The sequence below is a fragment of the Oncorhynchus mykiss genome, chromosome 5 (genome assembly GCF_057628025.1).
Source record: "Oncorhynchus mykiss isolate SJ-2025 chromosome 5, ASM5762802v1, whole genome shotgun sequence".
In the NCBI taxonomy this organism is placed as follows: Eukaryota; Metazoa; Chordata; class Actinopteri; order Salmoniformes; family Salmonidae; genus Oncorhynchus; species Oncorhynchus mykiss.
In genome coordinates, this window is record NC_143026.1 from 41,838,923 (window position 1) to 41,858,510 (window position 19,588).

General features: G+C 44.1%; 1 protein-coding gene across 4 annotated transcripts in view; it reads left to right on the forward strand.

Annotated features, from left to right (window-relative positions):
* Positions 1 to 484: 484 nt before the first annotated feature.
* LOC110522945 (membrane-associated phosphatidylinositol transfer protein 2) overlaps positions 485 to 19,588 on the forward strand; it is a 90,011-nt gene continuing 70,907 nt past the window's right edge. For 2 of the 4 annotated variants that reach the window (XM_090234861.1, XM_090234863.1), the window contains exon 1: positions 13,933 to 14,209. The gene's annotated coding sequence lies outside the window, so the exon portion shown is untranslated. Of the gene's footprint in view, positions 1,070 to 13,932; positions 14,210 to 19,588 lie in introns of those variants that run through there. The other 2 variants (XM_036977547.2, XM_036977546.2) reach the window with 2 other exon arrangements.

The following is a 19,588-nucleotide window of genomic DNA, read 5'->3' on the forward strand; positions in this document are numbered from 1 at the left end:
ATATTGGCTTATTTAGAAGTTTCGTAATGTTTAAGTTAAGAGTGTACTGATATAAATAAGAAAAGTGACATCTCGGAAACTTTGATAAAAACACTTTATACCGGAGTTTTCTCGAAATCGCTAGCCTATTCATGGCATGAGGCTAGTAGCATAGCATCGCACTCCATTGAATACAGGCGCTTGACGTCAACAACCTTCCATCAAATTTGTAAATAATGAGATGTGTCCACCAAAGAAAGGATAGGCGGGAGCTAGACATCCCACTGTGTCGCTTTGGGGACAACGACTCCCATTGTTAGGGCAGAGAGACATGTATTTTGTCAGTATATCCATAATCTTTGATTGTACACATAATTGCACACTGTACGTAGTAGAGGCACGGTCCAGGTCTGCGATTACAGTATATAGCCACTGTGGGGCGCTTTCCGTCTAGCCTACTACAGGACATATGAAGTCAGTGGCATATGATGTGGATGGGCAAGGAACATAACCTGTAGCCTACGACCACAACTGGTAATTTGTTACGTAATTTTCCAGAAGGAGAATGTTTCGAGTCCGATGTCTTTGTCATTGAAAAGCACAGAGAGACAGAATTAACAGTCGCTGTCAGCTTTGTTCTCAAAGGGGAAACAGCAGGTGCAAATCCAAATAAGTGGAATGTCATGAAAGCATCGCGATGTCCGTTGAAGAATGTAGCTAGGTTAATCTGGCTTTATTCGCGGTTTTCAGACAATAATGGCCGGACAAATAGGCTATGTCAACCGAACACGATGCAGATAGGTCTTGGGGATATATAATTGTGTTTCTCTTTTCGGTGCGAGTCGTGATCAGGCAAGAGAGTGAACCGACAGGACACTCGATGATTTGACAGCACTGCCGCTTTGGGAGGATAATACGTGGATAGATGCAGAATTATTTGCACATTTACTGGGGTAGCCTGTCATTTGATGTAGGTGTTATTGGTTATAGTAAAGCAATTTCATAGCCAATTGCGTGTATTTTGACAAATTCCAGGAAATCCAACAGCGCGTTGGGAGAATTGCAGTAACGAATTTCTATCATATTGCAGGTGAGTGTTCTTATCATCTTGATTTGGTGTTTGGTTGAGTACAGCCGCTCGAACAGTAAGGCATGGAATGGTGAGGATGAAAAATGGCCAGGTAGCGACAGATGTTGCTAGGAAACCGGTTTACATTGTTACCTTCACTGGCTGGGTGGGTGGGTGCTGACATTTGACTTGAAACAATAGCAAAAAGTGTAGGAGGCGCGTGCATTAGGCTACTTAAAAGTACATTGAATTGAATATTCAAATTATATAATTGCTCCTGTCTACAGAAATAATTAAATTAAATTACTACACATGATTTAAACTTTGAAATAATAATTCGATATTCAACTGATTATGGCAGTAGGCCGGTTATGACATTTAGTCAAGTAAACACTTTACTCTGTTTGTCATAATTAGCATAAGGTCATAATCGAAGTAAGCGTACGCTGATTTTCTGAGCAATCTTTCCCCTTAATCAGCGTTATAGAGACATGGCTAGCAGAGATCCAGCTTTTTCCAGAATTGACTTTTCGTAGCAGGTTTAGGAGAATTAGGTTAAAGTTAAGTTTTAATGTCACATGCACAAGTAGGCCTACAGTGAAATGTGTTTTTTTTGCCAGCTATTAACCTAACAATGCAGTAATCAATATCAATGTAGTGCTAAAAATAACATAAGGTAGAACAATAACAAACAAGAAATAGAAATAAGAACATGAGAAGTAAGTAGCATACTCTATACATGGTCAGTTTCAATACCATATTTATAATGTGCAAGGGATACACAGCCATGCAATCTCCATAGACAATTATTGGCAGTATAATGGCCTTACTGAAGAGCTCAGTGACTTTCAACGTGGCATCATCATAGGATGCCACCTTTTCAGCAAGTCAGTTCGTCAATTTTCTGCCCTGCTAGAGCTGCCCAGGTCAACTGTTATTGTGAAGTGGAAACGTCTAGAAGCAACAACGGCTCAACTGCGAAGTGGAGGCCACACAAGCTCACAGAACGGGACCGCTGAAGTGCGTAGCGTTCGTCTGTCCTCTGTTGCAACGCTCACAACCGAGTTCCAAACTGCCTCTGGAAGCAATGTCAGCATAATAACTGTTCATCGGGAGCTTCATGAAATGGGTTTCTATGGCCGAGCAGCCGCAGACAAGCCTAAGATCACCATGCGCAATGCCAAGCGTCAGCTGGACTGGTGTAAAGCTTGCCACCATTGTACTCAGGAGCAAGGGAAACGCGTTCTCTGGAGTGATGAATCACGCTTCACCAGCTGGCAGTCTGACGGATGAATCTGGGTTTGGCAGATGGTAGGGGAACGCTACCTGCCCCAATGCACAGTGCAAACTGTAAAGTTTGGTGGAGGATGAATAATAGTCTCTGGCTGTTTTTCATGGTTCAGGCTAGGCCCCTTAGTTCCAGTGAAGAGAAATCTTAACGCTACGGCATACTAGACGATTTTGTGCTTCCAACTTTGTTTGGGGAAGGCCCTTTCCTGTTCCAACATGACAATACCCTTGTGCACAAAGCGATGTCCATACAGAAATAGTTTGTCGAGATCGGTGTGGAAGAGCTTGACAGGCCTAAACAGAGCCCTGACCTCAACCCCATCGAACACCTTTGGGATGAATTGGAACGCTGACTACGAGTCAGGCCTAATCTCCCAACATCAGTGGCCAACCTCACTAATGCTCTTGTGGCTGAATGGAAGCAAGGCCCCACAGTAATGTTCCAAAAATGTCTAGTGGAAAGCCTTACCAGAAGAGTGAAGGCTGTTATAGCAGCAAAGGGGGGGACCAACCCCATATTAATGCCCATCATTTTGGAATGAGATGTTTGACGAGCAAGTGTCCACATACTTTTGGTAATGTAGTGTATGTGAGTGTGTGTGTGCGCATGTGTGTAGCGTCAGTATAAATGTGTGTACATGTTGTGTGTGTGAGTAAATTAAGTGTATTGGAGTGTCAGTGTGTGTGAGGGTTTAGAGTCCTGTGATTGTGCATAGAGATTGCAAAAATAAAATACAAGGGTCAACTCACATAGTCCGTATAGCCATTTTGTTAGCCATTTAGCAGTATTATGTCTTGGGAATAGAAGCTGCTCAGGAAAGCTATGATCCCTTATTAATGTCACCTGTTAAATCCACTTCAATCACTGTAGATGAAGGGGAAGAGACAGGTTAACGAGGGATTTTTAAGCCTTGAGACAGTTGAGACATGGATTGTGAATGTGTGCCATTCAGAGGGTAATTGAGCAAGACAAAAAATTTAAGTGCCTTTTTACGGGGTATGGTAGTAGGTGCCAGGCGCCCCGGTTTGAGTGTGTCAAGAACTGCAACGCTGCTGGGTTTTTCACACTCAACAGTTTCCCGTGTCTGTCAAGAATGGTCTACCATCCAAAGGACATCCAGCCAACTTGACACAACTTTGGAAAGCATTGGAGTCTCAAAGGGCCAGCATCCCTGTGGAACGCTTTCGACACCTAGAGTCCGTGCCCTGACGAATTGAGGCTGTTCTGAGGGCAAAAGGGGATGTAACTCAATATTTGGAAGGTATTCCTAATGTTTTGTACACTCAAGTGTATATCAACAGATATGGGCAGTATTTCTCTCACATGTATTTGAAATACAGTGAACTCCAAAAGTGTTGGGACAGTGACACATTTGTTGTTGTTTTGGCTCTGTACTCCAACACTTTGGATGTGAAATGATACAGTAACTATGAGGTTAAAGTGCAGACTGTCAGCTTTAATTTGATGGTGTTTTCACCCATGTCGGGTTTGCATGCTTTGCAAGAATAACAATTTCCCTAGTCATTTTATTTACATGGACACGTATCAAATCAATTCATGTGATGGCTCTGATAAATGCAGAAAACCGGCAATCAAAATAAACGTTCTACCATGTTAGTTTTGTGCAGCATATTTTATTCTGAGTTTGGATATATACCGTTTGTATGTGAAAAGTAAAAACAGGAGCCACTGTGGCCCCTGAAGATGGTGTTCAGATTTTTGCCTGTCCCTGGCCTAGCTGATTGTTGAGGCGTGCGGAATGTCAGTGAAACACATCTAAAATAGTCCTAGGCCTATCGCAATATTCCAAAATACAATAGCGGGAACAACACAAAGGAGAAAAGACAAAGAAAAAACTCTAAACTGTCTTTAGTTATCAGAACTCTCAACTCAACAGTAGTCTAGGCCTATAGCATATCTTATTGGCACTAGCGGAGAGTATCGCCAATATCCCTGTCTTTATCATTGGGTGAGTCAGTGACGGTGTCCTGAGAGAGCCCGCCGCCCGCAACTGTCCAGACTGACTTGCTGCAGCCTGGTAGAATCGATGACCCTCTGAGGGCCCTAGGAGACCGCATCCCAAAAACGGTGACCACACCGTTTGGGGTGGAAGAGCTGACACATCCAGGAAAAATGTGGTGGTGATGTTTTCTTTCTCTCCTATGCTGCATATCCTTCCCTCTTCTAGCTACAGGGAGCAAGGGAATAGGGCCTTCCCCTCATCTTCGAGCCTCCTCGATGAGAGGAAGGAGACAGGCCCGCGACTCTTGGAAAGGAGTGCCAGCCACTTATGCACGTTCTCTGTTTAACAGTTGTTGCGTTTTTCTTGGAGAAGTGGTATGACTTACGCCTTGATCACACCGGCAGCGTCATTGCGCAAAATGTCACGCAGCATCATCTGGATATGTGCGCAACAAAAGTTCAACATTCACCTTCTGCTACCATTTCTGGATTCAGCTTGACGCATACTTTCGATAAATCCAACATATGCACCACACAGAACGCACTGCAACTGCCTCTGCAACACAGTGCTGGAAGGAAAACGCAGCGCTCCATTTGAAATGAATGGACTTCTGGTGTACCAAAATGCAATGTCGGGGTAATCGAGGCGTCAACAGATTGTTCCTTCCTGCTCTGTTTTCAATGGTCCAATGCTCCCTGCATGATTTTTTGGGGACAGAGAGAAGGTTTATTGTTGTTAAGGTCCAATAGCTGTTTTTCTCGGGCTGCCAAGGCCCAGATAGTGTTATAGTTTCCCCTTCACTGTTGTGTCTAAGGGGGGGGGGGGACACACACGTCCCTTATGCCCCTTATGCCCAGTCTCCTCAGTGCGTACTCCCTTAGTTTCGGGAACTCAGGGGGTTGCTGATGTTAGGGCCACCCTGGCTTTGGAGAGCATGTTTTGCATTATGGGAGTTGGCCGTATCCCCACATCTGAGATATCGTAAACAAATAATTGAAAGAGAATTTGCATAACCTCGGTTATGATATGATATGATATTATGAGTGATATATCTCACCTCATTCCCCTGCTCGCAAGAGCGTGAGGAAGTGAACCATGCTTGAGAATAACCAGAGGGCGGGAGAGTGGCTCTTTTTAAGCAAGGTGAGGGTCTCCCCTAATTTGCCACTCTACCTGTCTGTCTCCGACAGACTCTTTTGACGGCTAATTCCGAGAGTAGGCGATCCTTAGCGAATTCCCCGCATATGATATATCTCACTTAAGGCAATTAACCTTAAGATTTCCATTGGCGAAGCAGTTTCTATACATCTTCACACTAAAGCAACTTTGATAACACTCACGGTCAGCTATAACAAGGTATTCTGTTAGAGGCTTATTGTATGTGCATGCCTGTGCAGTAATAGTTTTTTTATATATATCAGGGCAGCTTAACAGCTTTATCCTCAGTCTCTGTAGCATAAATGGTGCATTTCTCCAAAAAAGGCATGACAATGTATTATTTCTCTTATGGTGTGGTCACTGCTTTCAATGAGGAACTGAATGTCCACCATAGAGATAGTTAGAGGACGCAACATTGTATCTGTCCCATTATGGCATCTGCTTGGGCAGCGCCATTGAGGCCATCTCCAATTTGAAGTAGTACATTTTCTTCTTCCACTACTTCTATGAGTTGGTAAACAAACTGAAAGGGTGCATACTGCCACCTGCTGTTATGGAAGGTTTGCGCAAGAGTATAATTCATTAACTGATCCTTCCTGATGACCTAGATGGAATTATGTGATCCTTCCTTAACCCATAGGAAGTCCCATCCAGTTGACTACTTCAACATGTTGAAAATCATCAACGGCGCTGCCCATTCTGAAGCAGGCTTTTGTGCACTAGAGTCCTCTATCTATCTCTATGATATACACACATCACAGCAGGACCAGATACAGAAAAAGAACACTTTGGAATATTGTTATTTTTCTGTCTCTCACCATATGACCAAATACATCACTGAGGGACACACTGAGCTTTTTCTGCATCGAAAGTGGGGACGCACCTTTCTACCCCACCTACTTCTTATAGGTCACACAATATTGGGTTGTTAGATTTGTGTGCCTGCGTGCGTGCATCAGCGTATGTCTGTTACCGTTCTTAGGAGAGACTGTGTGTGTATTAGCCTATTTGTATCCTGTTAGTGGTGTGTGTGTGTGTGTGTGTGTGTGCAGGGTACACAGTAGCTGTGTGTCAGGGGCAATGTTCTCTCTAAGCTTCGCGCTGTAGCCCGGAGACTGCCGCGCAGCTTCACTCGACTTTCTAGAGTTTTCCCTGTTAGTTAACGTGTCCCTTGAATCAATTTCCACATTCAATAAAACATACTGAAACAAAACGAACTATGCAAGAGATTTTGTTGTAGGCAGAACGCATCGGAGTAGGATTCTATTGCATTGACAAGCAAGACTCAGCCTGTACTCTTCACAGACCGGTGCGGCATAACCAATCAGAGCTGCAGTAGGCCTATATGCAAGTAGAACATTGCCATATATGGATCTGTGCTGTTTACTTTCAACTGGACTGTGTTTACAGCAGTGGTCATGAGTAGATGTGATTGTTTTGAGATCAAAGAAAAAGCTGCATATAGCCACTTGTGCACATTTTGTTCATATCCTTTGCTAGTTAGTGAGTTATTATCCCAGTTATAGATCATTTGTAGTTAGCAATGGGGGAGTGATTGCTTCCTACAAGAGCACAAAACATGTACATTTCTAGACATCTTTGAGAAGCTAGTCAGGTAGAGTATTATTATTTTTTGTCTTAAAGGGGCAGTGTTGTATTTTGAAACAGGCTTGAATAAGTTATATGATAGAACAGCTATTTCTGTGTTAAAATGTTATGGGATGTGTTTTCTCCATTGTTTTTTTTAATGGTAGGTCACTCCGGTAGGCCTACATTATGATCAAATCGCCACAGTAGCCTACTTGGCCACTGTTAAAACTGTAACTTAAAGTGGGTACAGCCTCAGTGTTCAGAGTGAACATCGCTGGAAGTTGCACAGAATTTGCGCTCAGCAGACCTGACATTTACTCAGTGCCCCAAACATTTCAGGGAACATTGATCAGGGGCCTGCTTCCTCTGGGAGTTTAATAGGGCAATCCGCAGTTAAGTCAATAATAGTCAATGCGTTCTCCCCACCAATGTTTCTGTAAAGATGGGGCAGGAGAAATCGAACCACTCTCAAATTGACAGACGGAGCTATGTGTGCAAGGGCTGACCATCCATTATATCAAAATGATAGGCATTTGTAAGTTATATTCTTCAAGAATCAAAGGGTGCATATCATGAATCTATCAATCGAAAAATGAATGTGGCAACTGCAGATTTTCCCATTAAGGTAATTACTCTACAGACAGTGGGGAGCAGCCTTCCCATAGGAGAACACTGCCTGTTTCAGCCTTGAGGGGTGTGTGTTAATTTGTATCTTGGGCTCAAGGGAACCTGGCGCCTCTCCGCTCCAGTCCCCTCTACACCCCGCTTCACCTAACACACCTAATTACAGTTAACCCAGGCCTATTTCAATACATAGAAATGCCTTCCTGCTCTATGAAATGGCCCTTATTCCTTCCTCTCTCAGACAGAATGACTGGCATTATGTATGCGGAGTCTGGATGAACAGAGAGCTCTGCTGTGTGTGATTATCAAGGCAGAATAATTAGGTTTGTATTATGAATACTGTTAGGAAGCAGCCAGCGCAGAAACAATGAGTCATACTATTGATTGCCGCCTTTCGTCTCCCTCTCCCCCTCCCGCTTGCCATCCCTCCCTTCTTTCGATAAGACTGTGGACTCCATCAGCGGCAGTAGGAGCTCCATTGCTGTAGCTAGGCCAGAGGGGGAGGAGAGGGAGAGAGAAGCTGTCACAGGATGCCTTGTCATCCCCACCAAGAGGCTATTTATAGCTGGGTAAACACAGGGATTCCAGACCATTGAACATGGCTTCCCAGCCAATGAATGACTATTCCATTCAGCTTGTCTGGTTCTAAGTCACACTCATTAGGTTGTTTTTATTACAGAGCTGTGGCAGCCGCTCTCTACTGGAGCCATCACAATATAGATTTTTTTCATGGACAAGATTTTTATTTTATTGCATAGTCAACCAAAAGTAAGTTATTTGTTATTGTATAGTCGAGTCAACAATGACCGCGCTAGTTACAGAGACACGAGTGGGGTGTGCGTGTGTTTGTGGGAGGGTGGATGTGTGTGTGTGTGTGTGTGTGTGTGTGAATGCCTTATGAAATGATGCAGGGCTTCCCTTTCGTAACTAGGTTTCATATAACGGTGTACTTACTCAATAGTCATTGGTTCCCTATTTGCACTACCCCATGAGTGTTTGTATGTGAGTAACATACATCTGTGGCTTAACACTGCAAAAATACACCCTCTCCTCTTAGTCAAAGCACATCATTGTCCTACCAAGTGCCACAATTATACCTATTTGTTAATCAGACCCTGTGCATTTCTCTCTCCATATATCCCCCCCCCCCCCCCCCCCCCCCCCCAAATGTCTTTCTTTTAGGCTCTCATGTCCTGAAGCAAGATGGGTTAGAATCGGGGAAAAAGTATATGACCGAAGCTTTAATAGTTTTGTCATCAGGAGAGACTGTAAAAAATGTAAATAAATAAAAATCTACTCTGACAACTGCTATTCCTGGGAACTATTTTGGAGAAGATAAAATAAATGGTGTTATTACTGAAATACGCCTGTCTTTTACGTCACAACCAGCTTAACACGTCTCATCTCCAAAATGCCTCGTTTTCAGTAAGATGGCAATGGCAACATCCTGTAACTGTTTTAACACTGCGTGCGCCACCCAAATTGACGTGCTTTTTTATGTCTAGGGGAAACTTCACACCAGAAGTTCTACTGATTCTACTGCTTACATCAGTTACCTGATGTGGGATAGAGTTCCATGTAGTCATGACTCTATGTAGTACTGTGCACCTCCCATAGTCTGTCCTGGACTTGGGCACTGTGAAGAGACCTCTGGTGGCATGTCTTGTGGGGTATACATGGGTGTCTGAGCTGTGTGCTAGTAGTTTAAACAGACAGCTCAGTGCTTTCAACATGTCAATACCTCTCACAAATACAAGTATGGATGAAGTCAATCTCTCCTCGACTTTGAGCCCTGTTCTGAGTCAATTTTCCTCAGTCCCACTTTGTGGCACCTGACCACACGACTAAACAGTAGTCCAGGTGTGACAAAACCAGGGCCTGTAGGACCTGCCTTGTTGATCATGCTGGTAAGAAGGTAGAGCAGCGCTTTTATTATGGACAGACTTCACCCCATCTTAGCTACTGCTGTATCAATATGTTTTGACCATGACACTTTACAATCCAGGGATAGTCCAAGCAGTTTAGTCACCTCAACTTGCTCAATTTCCACATGACTTATTACAAGATTTAGTTGAGGTCCCAAATACAATGCTTTTAGTTTTTCAAATATTTAGGACTAACTTATTCCTTGCCATCCATTCTGAAACTAACTGCAGCTCTTTGTTAAGCGTTGCAGTCCTTTCAGTTGTTGTAGTAGCTGACGTGTTGATTCATCCACATACATAGACACTCTGGCTTTACTGAAAGCCAGTGGCATGGCGTTAGTAAAGATTGAAAATTGTAAGGGGCCTAGAGCTGCTCTGGGGAATTCCTGATTCTACCTGGATTATGTTGGAGAGGCTTCCTTTGAAGAACACCCTCTGCGTTCTGTTAGACAGGTAACTCTTTATACACAATATAGCAGGGGGTGTAAAGCCATAACGCATACGTTTTTCCAACAGCAGACTATGATTGATAATGTCAAAAGCCGCACTGAAGTTGTAACAAAACAGCTTCCTTTCTATCATAAATTTCTCTCAGCCAATCATCAGTTATTTGTGTAAGTGCTGTGCTTGTTGAATGTCCTTCCCCATAAGCATGCTGAAAGTCTGTTGTTCATTTGTTTACTGTAAAATAGCATTGTATCTGGCCAAATACAATTTTTTCCAAAAGTTTACTAAGGGTTGGTAACAGGCTGATTGGTTGGCTATTTGAGCCAGTAAAGGAGGCTTTACTATTCTTAGGTAGTGGAATGACTTTTGCTTCCCTCCAGGCTTGAGGGCACACACTTTCTAGTAGGCTAAATTTAAGATTTGACAAATAGGAGTGGCAATATCGTCCGCTATTATCCTCAGTAACTTTCCATCCAAGTTGTCAGACCCTGGTGGCTTGTCATTGTTGATAGACGAGAAAACATTTTTCACCTCTTCCACACTCACTTTACGGAATTCAAAATTACAATTCGTGTCTTTCAGAATTTGGTCAGATATACTCGGATGTGTAGTGTCAGTGTTTGTTGATGGCATGTCATGCCTACATTTTTTTAATCTTGCCAATTAAAAAATCATTAAAGTATTTTGCAATATCCTCCGGTTTTGTAATGATACCCCAATTTTGTGGTATCCAATTGGTAGTTAGTCTTGTCTCATCACTGCAACATGGGAGAGGCGACGGTTGAGAGCTGTGTGTCCTACAAAACACAACCCAACCAAGCCGCACTGCTTCTTGACACAATGCCTACTTAACCCGGAAGCCAGCCGCACCAATGTGTCGGAGGAAACACCGTGCACCTGGCGACCGTGTCAGCGTGCACTGCGCCCAGCCCGCCACAGGAGTCGCTAGTGAGCGATGGGACAAGGACATCCCTGCCTGGCCAAACCCTCCCCTAACCCAGACGACGCTGGGCCAATAGCGCGGCCGGCTGCAACAGAGCCTGGACTCGAACCCAGAATCTCTATTGGCATAGCTAGCATTACGATGCAGTGCCTTAGACCACTGTGTCACTCGGGAGGCCCTGTATGTCAATCATGCAGCCATTTTGGAGTACTGAATAATGTGTCTGTAATAATACAATGCTGTTGCTGGCTTACATATCATTGTGAGGGTATGACTTAGGAACCCTTTGTGTTCTTCTGATGTTTGCCTGGCCTCCATTTTGCAGGTTATGGGAGTGTGACATTAACTGTAGGTCGCATCTAAAGCCCTCATTCTCATTACCTACCTGTGTGTGTGTTGCCTACCTTCTGTTGAGCACTCACTCTAATTACCAATCTCTTCACTTTGTTCAAACCCAGCCAGGCGTGTCACATCCTCATCAAACATTCACGCACGCACACACACAATGCATGCACACACACACACACACACATGTTATGTACTTCTATCCTCATGGGCACCTAAAATTAATTTCCATTCAAAATCCAATTCTCCCTAACACTAAACCTAACCCTTACCATAACATTAACCACTAATCCTAAACTTAACCACTAACCCCTTACCCTAACCCTAATTGTAACCCTAACCCCTAAGCTTAAAATAGCCTTTGTCCTCATGGGGATGTGTGTCCCCACGAGGGAGAATTTTCCTTCTTTTACTACCCGTGTGGGGACTTTGGGGGATTTTAGGTCCCCACAAGAACCAACCCCCTCCTCCTGCACGCACGTCCACACACACACATACATATGTTTTACTGTCCTTGTGGGGACCAACACATTTATTCCCAATCAAAATCTTATTTCCCCTAGGCCTACCCTTAACCTTAATTCTAACCCTAATCCCTAAGCCTAAAATAGCCTCCTGGTCCTAACAAGGATAGTAAAACCACACCTGCACACACACCTGCACACATATGTACAGTCTCCTATAGTACACTCTTATACCGGATACCCAGTTGAAGCGTCCGTCCGTTAGTTAAAAGTTAGTCCAGGGTGTCATCTTCCCCTGTCCTCTCCCTTTGTGTGTGTGACGATGTGTAGGCCTGTGTGTGTGTGTGTGTGTGAGACGATGTGTAGGCCTATGTGTGGTGGTATCTGTAGCAGTGTGTGTGTGTGTAACTGCGCACGGGCTACACTCTCTCCCTGTCTGTTGTTATTAATGGTCGCTTTAATAGGATACGGGCCGTTGGTCTTAGTAGAAGCTTCATCAGCCACACACACACATCCACACACACACACATCCACACATACGCTACGGCCAGGCCAGGTTGTATATTACCCAGGCTCAGACCATTGGACCCTGGCCAGACAGTAATGCTAATAGTGCGTGTGCGCCTGCGTGCGTTGCTCCCACTCTCTGTGGTTGATTCACCTCTCTCTGCCTTCATTTCGCTCTCTTTTTCGATCGCTCTTTCTCTCTCCATTTCTTTTTCTCACATATACACACAAACTCTCTCCTCCCTCTCTCTCTCCTCCACCCCTGTGTCCCCCCCCCCCCCCCACTCTCTCTCTTTCTCTCATGACAACTTGGTTAACAGTATGGCATCTAGGACAGTGTGAGGGGGATGCTAGCATGAATACGCCACATACTTTCTTTCTTCACTTTCTACCATACAAACACAACAGTAATTTACTTCCGATGTTTCTAGTGTTTTGTGCTTATTAAAGTTCCTTAAGTGGCCGCTGTTTAAAAACTGTCAGAAACACACAGCAGTTCTGAAATTCAGACGAAAGGTCTCTGAATGCCCTTATATGGTAGACAGGAGAAACTGGCTAACGTCAGGACTGTAAGCCATGTACTAGTTATCTTCGGTGGCTTGACACAACACCTAGTCTAACTCCGTTAAAAGGTGGAATGTTTAAAAGTCTGTCTGGTGGTTGCTACGTACAGACTAAGTAATTTGGTCCAGAGTTGATTGCATCATTTTCTTGTCTTCATTTTGGGATTATAGAATATATACAACACAGACAGAGGTCTTGTGACAGTCTCTTCACACCCCCACACTCTGGGCTTTAGGCTGGGTTACTGTATAGCACTTGGTGACATCTGCTGATGTAAAAAGGGCTTTATAAATACATTTGATTGATTGATTGACTCTCTCCCACCAGCTCCAAATATTTCCACTTAGTTTCCATAAACGATTTCAGAAGCAAAGGCGTGACGAGCCAGAGTTCAGTAGAGAGAAGGGTGTTGATGAAATCACCAATCTTTGTTGATGAAAGCATATTTCCCAGTAAAGGTGATAGACCAGACTAGAATGACAGCCTGGCAGGAGATGAGAAACTCCATGATCACGGCTGATATGTTCGACTGGCCATCAATGTGCCTACTGACACAGTCTGTTCTAATACAGCGTTGTGTGTGTGTTTCTGTGTGTGTGGGTGTGTTTGCACAATACCTACCACTTCCCCCATAGACACCAAGAAATAGAAGCTTTTCCAATCCTGCTCCAGCAGCGGAGGTGATATGAAAAACTGCATCAGGATGGGAAATCGAATGCCTTAGTTTTCACTGGCTTCTCTCTCTCTCTCTCTCTCCACCAGAGACCCAAATGGAGCATTTTTAATAGCTCTGAGCAATAGCAGGCAGGGAGGGAGAGAGGGGTGAAGGGAGGCAAATGGATGGTTGGCTGAACAGTGAGCGTCTGACGATTATCTCAGCTCCCCTCCTTCCAGAGAGAGAGAGTGATTTATTGCCTCATTCAAATAAACGGTGGAGAGGAAGGGAGAGGGAGAGAGATCAGACGCATCAGAGCATGTCGCGTCACAACTGAACCCCCCCCCCCCCCGCCTCCTGAGCTAAAAATAGACTGCCTTCACTCATCATCTATTCCCACCCCTCCTCACACATACAGTTACTCACTCACACACACACACACACACACCGCACGCCAGGGGCACGTTCCTTCTCATTCACCTCCCTGTGTCTCCCCACCCCACCCCCTCTGATATAGTGACGTTGGGCTTGTATGACGATGACATCAGAGCTATGTGGGTCCAGGCTCATTACTCAGGCCAGGCTGAGAGGAAAAGGTAGAATTCCTAGAGGAGAGAGGACCGTTGCGGAATTGTGTGCCGAATTGGGATCCATTTCTTGGCTGCCTGTGCGTGAGAAGGAAATGGTAAATTTAAGGTGTTCTATTTTATTCTAGTTGGACTGTTTTTATTTGGACTCCTCTCTCTACTAAATAGAGAAGGAAGGAAGCCCTCTATAGTACACTACGTCTTTAGCCTCAACATGGGTGTTGCAAAACTGAGAAAGAGGAAGGTGTCTTTTAGCATCTGGGCAGTGCTGATACCAGGTTTTGTCAAAAGAGATTGAGATCATGTAGATGTGACGTGTGTCAGAACTACTCTTTGTACCTTTAGGTTTCTGTGTTTTGTAACTAACTGTGTACAAGAGAACCGCCGCCCACTGTCTACTAGTTCACTTGTCAACTGTCTCCTTCCTGGCAGGTTTTCAACGGTGGCAGCTGACTAAGGTGCCTAATCAAGTAGATTACACTGTAGTTATCGATATGTGTCTGTCTACTATCTGTTTACTCAAACATAATGGATGTGTCATTATCCACAGATTCCTTTTATTGAGAACCTTTAAACCTTTTGCCTTGTCAACAAGCGGATGACATTGCATTGGGAGAGTAGTGCAAGTGCAGAGTGATTCATCGGTATGTCACAAGGTGACAGAGACGGGCCTAGTACATCACAGCCTTTGTGATCTGGACCTGAGCTCTGGATATTACAGTAGACTGTCCAAGCTGGCTGGCTGATTGGGTTAACCAGACATTGCCGGGTGGCTGGATAGACTGTAGTTGTGTGTGCTGGGTGGAGACCTGTCAGCAAGGGGAGAGAGAGAGAGAGACTGTGAGAGAGAGAGACTGTGAGAGAGAGACAGACTGTGAGAGAGAGAGAAACTGTGAGAGACTGTGACTAAGGTTGGCTGCTGCTATGAATGAGAAATCACTTCTCCAATCTCTAATGTCCTCCTTCCTTTCTAGCCAGGTTGCCAGATCTGGTTGTGATTTAGCCCACTCATCTGTCAGGCCCTCCTTGACATGTCAGGCAAGTAACAGAGAGACGCATTCAAACGTGAGCGATTGACACGTGTGAATTCTAGCATTTTATCTTATTGATTTATTTCACCTTTATTTAACCAGGTAGTCAAGTTGAGAACAAGTTCTCATTTACAATTGCGACCTGGCCAAGATAAAGCAAAGCAGTTCGACTCATACAACAACACAGAGTTACACATGGAGTAAAACAAACATACAGTCAATAATACAGTAGAAAAATAAGTCTATATACAATGTGAGCAAATGAGGTGAGATAAGGGAGGTGAAGGCAAAAAAAACAAAGGCCATGGTGGCGAAGTAAATACAATATAGCAAGTAAAACACTGGAATTGTAGATTTGCAGTGGAAGAATGTGCAAGGTAGAGATAGAAATAATGGGGTGCAAAGGGGGAAAATAAATAAATAAATAAATACAGTAGGGGGAGAGGTAGTTTGGGCTAAATTATAGATGGGCTATGTACAGGTGCAGTAATCTGTGAGCTGCTCTGACAGCTGGAGCTTAAAGCTAGTGAGGGAGATAAGTGTTTCCAGTTTCAGAGATTTTTGTAGTTCGTTCCAGTCATTGGCAGCAGAGAACTGGAAGGAGAGGCAGCCAAAGGAAGAATTGGTTTTGGGGGTGACCAGAGAGATATACCTGCTGGAGCGCGTGCTACAGGTGGGTGCTGCTATGGTGACCAGCGAGCTGAGATAAGGGGGGACTTTACCTAGCAGGGTCTTTTATTTATTTATTTTTTATTTGTTTTTTTACCCCATTTTCTCCTCAATTTCGTGGTATCCAATTGTTTAGTAGCTACTATCTTGTCTCATCGCTACAACTCCCGTACGGGCTCGGGAGAGACGAAGGTTGAAAGTCATGCGTCCTCCGATACACAACCCAACCAAGCCGCACTGCTTTTTAACACAGTGCGCATCCAACCCGGAAGCCAGCCGCACCAATGTGTCGGAGGAAACACCGTGCACCTGGTAACCTTGGTTAGCGCGCACTGTGCCCGGCCCGCCACAGGAGTCGCTGGTGCGCGATGAGACAAGGATATACCTACCGGCCAACCCCTCCCTAACCCGGACGACGTTAGCCAATTGTGTGTCGCCCCACGGACCTCCCGGTCGCGGCCGGTTACGACAGAGCCTGGGCGCGAACCTAGCAGGGTCTTGTAGATGACCTGGAGCCAGTGGGTTTGTCGACGAGTATGAAGCGAGGGCCAGCCAAGGAGAGCTTACAGGTCGCAGTGGTGGGTAGTATATGGGGCTTTGGTGACAAAACGGATGGCACTGTGATAGACTGCATCCAATTTATTGAGTAGGGTATTGGAGGCTATTTTGTAAATGACATCGCCGAAGTCGAGGATCGCTAGGATGGTCAGTTTTACAAGGGTATGTTTGGCAGCATGAGTGAAGGATGCTTTGTTGCGAAATAGGAAGCCGATTATAGATTAAACTTTGGTTTGGATATGTTTTATGTGAGTCTGGAAGGAGAGTTTACAGTCTAACCAGACACCTAGAATATGTGGACAACTACAAATACCTAGGTCCGAACCGTCCAGAGTAGTGATGTTGGACGGGCTAGCAGGTGCAGGCAGCGATCAGTTGAAGAGCATGCATTTAGTTTGACTTGTATTTAAGAGCAATTGGAGGCCACGGAAGGAGAGTTGTATGGCATTGAAGCTCGTCTGGAGGGTTGTTAACACAGTGTCCAAAGAAGGGCCAGAAGTATACAGAATGGTATTGTCTAGAGGTAGATCAGAGACTCACCAGCAGCAAGAGCGACATCATTGATGTATACAGAGAAGAGAGTCGGTCCAAGAATTGAACCCTGTGGCACCCCCATAGAGACTGCCAGAGCCCCGGACAACAGGCCCTCCGATTTGAAACACTGAACTCTATCAGTGAAGTAGTTGGTGAACCAGGCGAGGCAATCATTTGAGAAACCAAGGCTATTGAGTCTACCGACGAGGATGTGGTGATTGACAGAGTCAAAAGCCTTGACCAGGTCAATGAATACAGCTGCACAGTATTGTTTATTATCAATGGCGGTTAAGATATCGTTTAGGACCTTGAGCGTGGCTGAGGTGCACCCATGACCAGCTCTGAAACCAGATTGCATAGCGGAGAAGGTATGGTGGGATTCGAAATGGTCGGTAATCTGTTTGTTGACTTGGCTTTCGAAGACCTTAGAAAGGCAGGGTAGGATAGATATAGGTCTGTAGCAGTTTGGGTCAAGAGTGTCCCCCCCTTTGAAGAGGGGGATGACCGCAGCTGCTTTCCAATCTTTGGGAATCTCAGATGACACGAAAGAGAGGTTGAACAGGCTGGTAATAGTAATAGCTCTGGAATAATTTATGTTTGCTCTGGGATCAACGTAAGCCAATAGTCATACGGATAGCAGCTAGCTAGCTGCTTTACAGTTGAAGTCGGAAGTTTACATACACTTAGGTTGGAGTCATTAAAACTCGTTTTTCAACCACTCCACAAATTTCTTGTTAACAAGCTATAGTTTTGGCAAGTCGGTTAGGACATCTACTTTGTGCATGACACAAGTAAGTTTTCCAACAATTGTTTACACACAGATGATTTCACTTATAATTAACTGTATCACAATTCCAGTGGGTCAGAAGTTTACATACACTAAGTTGACTGTGCCTTTAAACAGCTTGGAAAGGCACTTAGAAAATTCCAGAAAATGATGTCATGGCTTTAGAAGCTTCTGATAGGCTAATTGAAATCATTTGAGTCAATTGGAGGTGTACCTGTGGATGTATTTCAAGGCCTACCTTCAAACTTAGTGCCTCTTTGCTTGACATCATGGGAAAATCAAAAGAAATCAGCCAAGACCTTTGTAGACCTCCAAGTCTGGTTCATCCTTGGGAGCAATTTCAAAACCTCTGATGGTACCACGTTCATCTATACAAACAATCGGATGCAAGTATAAACAGCATGGGACCACGCAGCCGTCATACCGCTCATGAAAGAGACGCATTCTGTCTCTGGTGCGAAAAGTGCAAATCAATCCCAAAACAACAGCAAAGGACCTTATGAAGATGCTAGAGGACACAGGTACAAAAGTATCTATATCCACAGTAAAATTAGTCCTATATCGACATAAGCTGAAAGGCCGCTCAGCATAGAAGAAGCCATTGCTCCAAAACCGCCATTAAAAAAGCCAGACTGCAACCTCACATGGGGACAAAGATTGTACTTTTTGGAGGAATGTCCTCTGGTCTGATGAAACAAAAATAGAACTGTTTGGCCATAATGACCATCGTTATATTAGGAGGAAAAAGGGGGAGGCTTGCAAGCCGAAGAGCACCATCCCAACCGTGAAGCACGGGGGTGGCAGCATCATGTTGTGGGAGTGCTTTGCTGGAGGCACTTCACAAAATAGATGGCTTCATCAAGAAGGAAAATTGTGTGGATATATTGACGCAACATCTCAAGACATCAGTCAGGAAGTTAAAAGCTTGGTTGCAAATGGGTCTTCCAAATGGACAATGACAATACACCAGCTCTGTCAGGAGGAATGGGACAAAATTCACCCAACTTATTGTGGGAAGCTTGTGGAAGGCTATCCAAAACATTTGACCCAAGTTTAACAATTTAAAGGCAATGCTACCAAAAAACTAATAGAGTGTATGTAAACTTCTGATCCACTGGGAATGTGATGAAAGAAATAATAGTTGAAAAAATAATTCTCTCTACTATTATTCTGACATTTCACAAATAAAGTGGTGATCCTAACTGACTTAAGACTTTTTACTAGGATTGAATGTCAGGAATTGTGAAAAACTGTATTTGGCTAATGTGTATGTAAACTTCCAACTTCAACTGTATAATAATCTATAGGCATTTGAAAGCATTATAATAAACAATTATACATATTATTTTTTTTGATTGAACCTTTATTTAACTAGGCAAGTCGGTTAAGAACATTCTTATTTTCAATGATGGCCTATGAGCATTTACATACAATATTTGGAGTGAGATCACTGGGGGGTGATTGATGGGTAATGTGAAAAGTAATGCATGGTTCAGAGATTTGGTAGTCAAAGTGAGAGACACGTGGTGATTCAAGGCAGAGGCTCATTCAAATGATGCAATACAACACCAGGCTAGGGAGGCCGAATATTCCAGGTACATGGTTTATGACACCCGGCATGTGTGAAGTCATTTTCCTCTGGGTCCACTGATCAAAGGGGTACTTTCTACTTAGGCTACAGTATGTTTGCATGCCTTTACCCTATTCGAAACTGACCTCGGGTTTTGAGATGCTGGACAGTGTACCTCTGTTTATGAGGAATCCATACTCTGTGTGTGTGAGTGTGGCACATTCTCCAGGAAAGGACTTGAATCTGTTTAGATCAGCTAACAACACCAATTCCTAGTCCTATGAATACCATTACCAAGTCACGAGATCGCAGGTGTATGGAGAGCAGG